The sequence below is a fragment of the Solanum tuberosum genome, unplaced genomic scaffold (assembly GCF_000226075.1).
Source record: "Solanum tuberosum cultivar DM 1-3 516 R44 unplaced genomic scaffold, SolTub_3.0 scf00115, whole genome shotgun sequence".
Lineage (NCBI taxonomy): Eukaryota > Viridiplantae > Streptophyta > Magnoliopsida > Solanales > Solanaceae > Solanum > Solanum tuberosum.
The window spans coordinates 735,470-741,708 of record NW_006239044.1 but is presented as its reverse complement, the minus strand read 5'-3'; the positions used below and the strand labels follow the sequence as shown (position 1 = coordinate 741,708).

The following is a 6,239-nucleotide window of genomic DNA, read 5'->3' as shown; positions in this document are numbered from 1 at the left end:
GAATGAATTGTTTTTAAATTTTTGTGTATGATTAATAACCGATTCAAACCGACCCAAACTGATAACAACCAAACTGATAAATATATATTCTATTTAGTTTGGTTTGATTTTAATAATTTAAAAATTGATACGATTTTGATTTTGACCAATAACTTATCTCAATCGACCCGTGATACACCCCTACTTTCAACCATTAACTCTTCTTCAAAACTTGATTTTAAAATTTGACGTGCCGCAAACGTAAATTGTTTCAAGTGAATAGTATACCAAAAGCTTCAAAATATTGAAAGGAATTCTATCTAAAATTTGGGACTGTTTAGAGGAGATTTGAGTTGGTCAAGACTGAAAAATAAATTAACCTGTAATATATAAATATTGTATAAAAAATGTATATGAATATACATAAATTTTTGCTACGTTATACATTATATACACACTATATACTATATTGTTATACGATGTCGAAATATTACATATAACCTTTTTATTGAATTTTTATTGGATGTACAATTACGTACGAAACTCGTGGGATATCCAAGATACTTAGGCTCATGTAGGGCCTATAGTAATTGAAGTGTGAACAACATAATATGGGCCAGACAAGAATTAATACAACCATGATAAGAAAATGGACATGAAATGATCATAATTTAACTCCAAAAGCTAGTTAGCTCAAGAAGTGATAATTGTCTATATGAAGAACAAAGGAGTACCACATGGAATCCAATATGTACATCTAATATTTACACAAAATAATATTAATTCACCATAGTTACAAATAGGGGTGTACAAAACCAAACCAAACCGCAAATTGAGTCAAACCGGAAAAAAAACTCGACTATATTTGGGTTGAATTTGGTTTTAACTAAAAAAAATCAACCCGAGACCCAACCAACCCGACATTATATATGTAATTTTAAAATTTTATTTTATACATAAAAATATTTACTTTGATATAATTTTAAAATATTTCTTAAACCATTTCATAGTTTTTATCTTTTAATATATTATTTCAAGTTTAAAACTTACAATTCGGAATGGTCCAATAAAGATTATAGTTCATAGATGTTGATAATTATAATAAAACTTAAATCAAAATCAAATTAATACTAATGCAAAAAGAAAATCAATTCAACTTTGGTTTAGACAATTAAAATACATTGATTTAGACAATTAAATACATAATCTAATTTTAATTTTCCTTAAATATTTAGTAATGTAACTAATACTTATTAAACTTATTTTAGCATGATTTAGTACTTTTAAATTATGATCATTTTCATTATGACTTTGCAATATTTATTTTATATGATGATTTAATTATTATTTTTTATTGAATATTTTGGTGTCATCCGTACTCATTTCATATTTTGTGTTATTTTCTTAAGAAACACCTTAGATAATTGTATTTTGGTTGGACTAAAGAAATATTTGGAGCACAAGTTAATTATATGTTTGTATGCAAACTTTACCGAAAAAAATCCAAAAATCTGGAAAAAAAATCCGAGTTTTATTAGTTTGGTTTGATTTATAAATTTAAAAATTCGACACAATGGTTTGGTTTGGTTTGGTATTTGAAAAACCCAAATCAAATCGAGGTTGAAAAACTCGAAAAAATCCAAATTTTATTAGTTTGGTTTGGTTTATAAATTAAATTTTTTTACACAAATGGTTTGGTTTGATATTTGAAAAATCCGAATCAACCCAGTCATGTACACCCCTAGTAACAAACAATATTAATGATTAAATACACGTAATAGTTTAATAAAAACACATATTATATATTTATTGAGTTATTAGTGAAACATTAAGTGTGATCAATATACATATTTTTTCCCCTTAAGATGAAATATCATTATATTGTGATTGATCAGTATATATAACTTAAATCGATGAGTGAGTGGAGGAGAAGGAGAAAGTGAGAAGTGGCCTACCCATGTGGTAATATGGCAAGGTATGTCTGAAATTGAAGAAACAAAGAAGAAGAAAACAATGTGATAGATGAGTATACATATAAGTGATGAAACTATATACCAAATATATATGGACGTACGTTTCTAGCTGTAAAGTAATTTGCAGTGAAATTTTGGGGTCATGTTTATAGAACGTGCTATTACTAAACATATATGGGCCATCAAAACCCGAACCCGCATTAATATTCAATTACACCATGTGACTTGTTCCCACTAACTTTACTTCTTTTTTTCAACTAAAAAAACAGTGTTTATGAACTCCTCTATAGTTTATGTACTTTACGTAATACTATTTGATTTGGCACGGTGTTTAAGAAAAAAAGGAAGACTTTCGAAATTTATGATTTAAAATAATTTTTAGATATTTGTGTGGTTGTAAATCATTTCATTAAGGGTAAAAGAGGAATTTAAAAGTTAAATTGTTTTTGGTTATAGTAAGGTGACATTTATTTTGGAATGGACTAAAAAGGAAAAGGTGCCACATAGAATGGGACGAAAGGAGTATTATTTTTTCCTTGTATTTATTGGCTAATGTTAGATTGCATTCTTTTTTCTACATTAGATTGTATTTGACTAAATGATTTCTTGGATTTTACTTTGTGTTCGTGAAATAGAGACAAGGCAACTTCTATGCATTTATATATGTCAAAACAAAATGAAACGTTAATACTAAAATGTGGTAGGAATTTCTCGGCGGCTTAGGGGCTACAAGAGGCTACGACAACTACACATTTTTCGGTTATTTTATGTTCGGTGTCAGGTGATTAGACATGATATGATATATTTGTAGTTTATCGTGATTATAATCCTACATAAGAGGATAAGGAGATCAAGAATTAGAATAGAAATTTATTATGTATTCGAGCATTGTGATCAGGTTTTCCTTGTTACTATTATTATAATTATTATTACTCTCCTATTATCTTATTCTTTGATTTTATTACTTATTACATGATCTTGTTGTTGCTACAAGATCTTTTCTCCATTATTTTCTATATGTCTACCGACTACTTCACTAATGTATTTCTTTTTTATAGGAAATTTTGTTATGTTTTACTTGAGCAAGGGGTCTATCGGAAACAACGTATACATCTTTTTACAAGATAGAAATAAGATTTGTATATATATTATCCTTTTCAGACAACACTTATGAGCAGGAACTAAGTGAGCGAACTATATACTTTTCTAGAACATTTGTGCTATTATTGAAGTCCACATTAGTGTAATACTCAACCAATTTTGACGGTAGATGGAACCATCAATAGGTAGAAGCATTTCTTTGAAAATTTTATGTTAGTTGATCATGTACCCACATAAATGAGAAATGGGACCACACTGGTTTTCAACTAATTAGGATGTGTTTGGTACGAAGGAAATTATTTTCTTAAAAAATAAGTGAGTTTTTTTATTTATATTTTTATATTTGATAAGTAAAAGAAATATAGTTAGCATTCATATGTAAACTAGCAAAATCTTATGAGAGTTGAGATAGAGTGAGAGTGGAAGTGAAATGGTCAAGGGACGGGGCAGGTAGGGAGGCGATAATGAAGTTGAAATATCATTTGTGGAACATATTTTTTTTTATTTTCATTAAGAAATTCATTTTTCTCATTTTCGGTACTTATATTCCTAAAGAGTTGTGACCAACAAAACATGAGGAGAAAATGTTATCCAAAATCAGTTAATTTGGAATTTGTTAGCAAGTTGGTGGCGTGGTGTAGTTGGTTATCACGTCAGTCTAACACACTGAAGGTCTCCGGTTCGAATCCGGGCGATGCCATCAGGAGATGAATTATGATGTTTTTTGGAAAAATGTTGTGGAACTAGTTTATCTAATCGTAAATTTTTCATATATCTTTTAAATATTTTAAATTATTATTATTGTGACTTATTAGGGGGTGTGCACTATTTGGATTAAACCGAAAAATCAAATCAAATTGAACCGAATACTAATTTGGATAGGCTTTTTGGTTTGGTTTTGGATTAATCATTTACTTTGTTTAGTTTTTTGGTTTGGTTACGAATTTAGAAAAATTAAAACGGAAAAACAAAAAAAAAAGAATTATATATAATATATATATATATTTCAAATTGCAAATATAACTTTGATTATGTTTTTAATTATTGACATAACCGAACCGAAAAAAAACCCAAACCAAAAAGAGAAAAACCAAACCAAATCAAATTTATTTGATTCGGATTGTGTTACACTTATTCAAAATCAAATCCAAAAAACTCAAACTGAATAGTACAAAACCAACCCGAATGCACACCCCTATGACTTATAGTACTTTTTACGTAGTTTGCAAATATATAAATTTCAGTTCAAAAAAATTGAAGATTTCATAAGTAAATTTCTGATCAAACTTAAATTGTTTGACTCTCGAAAAATAAAATGTGTCACATAAATTGAAATATAGAAAGTAATTAATAATGCACTCTTAATAGAGAAGAAGATAGAAATGTTAAATTTTCACCAAAGGGCATGAGTCAGTTCATGTGCTAGAAATAGAGAGTTGATGGTAGCAGGGGCGGCTCTAATAAATCGGTGGCCTAAAGCAAAATTCGAATGGAGGCCTTAAATTTGAATATATTTTTTTTATGAAGTTTATTATAACCAATTATTTAATTTTTCTTGAGACATAGTACTCATAATTTGTCAAACTTCTATTACGAATTCCTTGCTCTTTTATGAAAAAAATTATATTTTATACAAATTATACGTGATATTTTAAAATAAAAATATGTATAACCTATTGTATTTTTAAAATATGAGGCCCCTCAAATTTTGGGGCCTAAGGCAGTTTCTTTTTTTTCAAAGTTGTAGAGCCGCCACTGGATGGTAGCTAGCTAGCTAGTTTATTTATGAATATTAAAGTTAAGTCAAACTATAGTATATAATGATATATATGATCCATCATTATTAAGAGAATGAAAGCAATGTGCATCTGGAATAAAAATTAGAAAGGGAATAATAATAATTATGATATGAGTGAGATGTATAAAATATGTCAAATCTTTAGTTCCATGTAGAAGGCCTATTAATCTCTTGCTTAAACGCATTTAATCATTGGCAAGTTGGTTAACAATCACACTTGGACTATTCCTTTTCTTACCAACAAATTAATACAAATACAATTAATTCTTCATATCTTAACAAGTTCGATTTGTCATCAATTCAAGGAACCACTTACCATTATAAGATGATCACAAAGAAATGGCATTAGTGATTGCACATGACTCCTAAAGAAAATTTTGAGGTTTATAAGGGAACTAATTATGAGATTCATTTGATTTATTTCACAAAGTCATGCTATATTAAATAGGATTTAAGTTGTATTATATTGAATAAAAGTTTTACATTATTAATTTAGTTTAGTTGTTTAGTGTGCATTGTTACATTATTTTCTGAATTGTTATATTGAATGTGTTTGGTATGAAAAAAAAACGCGAAAAAATACTACTCCCTCCGTTTAAAAAAGAATGACCCCCTTTCCTTTTTAGTTTGTTTAAAAAATAATGACCTCTTTCTTTTTCTGGTAACATTTTAATTTCAAATTTCCACGTGGCATGTTTAATGCCACAAGATTCAAGAGCAATTTTGTATATTTGACATAACTTTAATTTAGGACCACAAGATTTAAAAGCTTCTTTATTTTCTTAAACTTCGTGCCAAGTCAAACTAGACCATTATTTGTGAAACGAAGGGAGTAGTATTAATTATAGGATAGGAGCGAGGGGTAATGATCAGGTGGGGGAGTTGGGGATGAGGGGTTGTGGTTGTTGAGCGAGCGAGGGGGAGCGGGGGTAAGGATTGAGGTTGAGGTGGAATGTTTGAGATGAATAGGAAACAATCATTATGTGTTAAATGTAACTTAAGAAATTTGTGTTTTCTATTTTACAAGAGAAATCATTTTTTCTAATTTTTGAGGAATTTAATTTTTATTAAAAAATTGGAAAATAATTTTTGCATACCAAATGCACCCATCATCCTTGATGAAGAAAAAGTTATTTACGGTTGTAAGTCAAATTTTACTTGTGTATTATTTCAAAAAAAGACTTTTACATTTACTTGTTCCATTATTCCAAAGTAAACAAGTAAAGATGAAGAAATGAAATATATTATGGGGTCAATACTCACAAGACACCATTTAAATTTTGTGAAAAGGGTAATTTCCCCATGCAATGAATTGACCAATTTTACCCTAGCTCGATTCTACTCCTATAGTTGTGGGGGGGGGGGGGGGGGGGGCGACAGGCTGGGTG

The 6,239-nt window shown here is 28.8% G+C and overlaps 1 non-coding gene across 1 annotated transcript; it reads left to right on the top strand.

The window, feature by feature from the left end:
• Positions 1-3,679: 3,679 nt before the first annotated feature.
• On the top strand, positions 3,680-3,753 carry TRNAV-AAC (transfer RNA valine (anticodon AAC)). The gene has a single exon. It is a non-coding gene; the product is annotated as a tRNA-Val (tRNA).
• Positions 3,754-6,239: the final 2,486 nt, after the last annotated feature.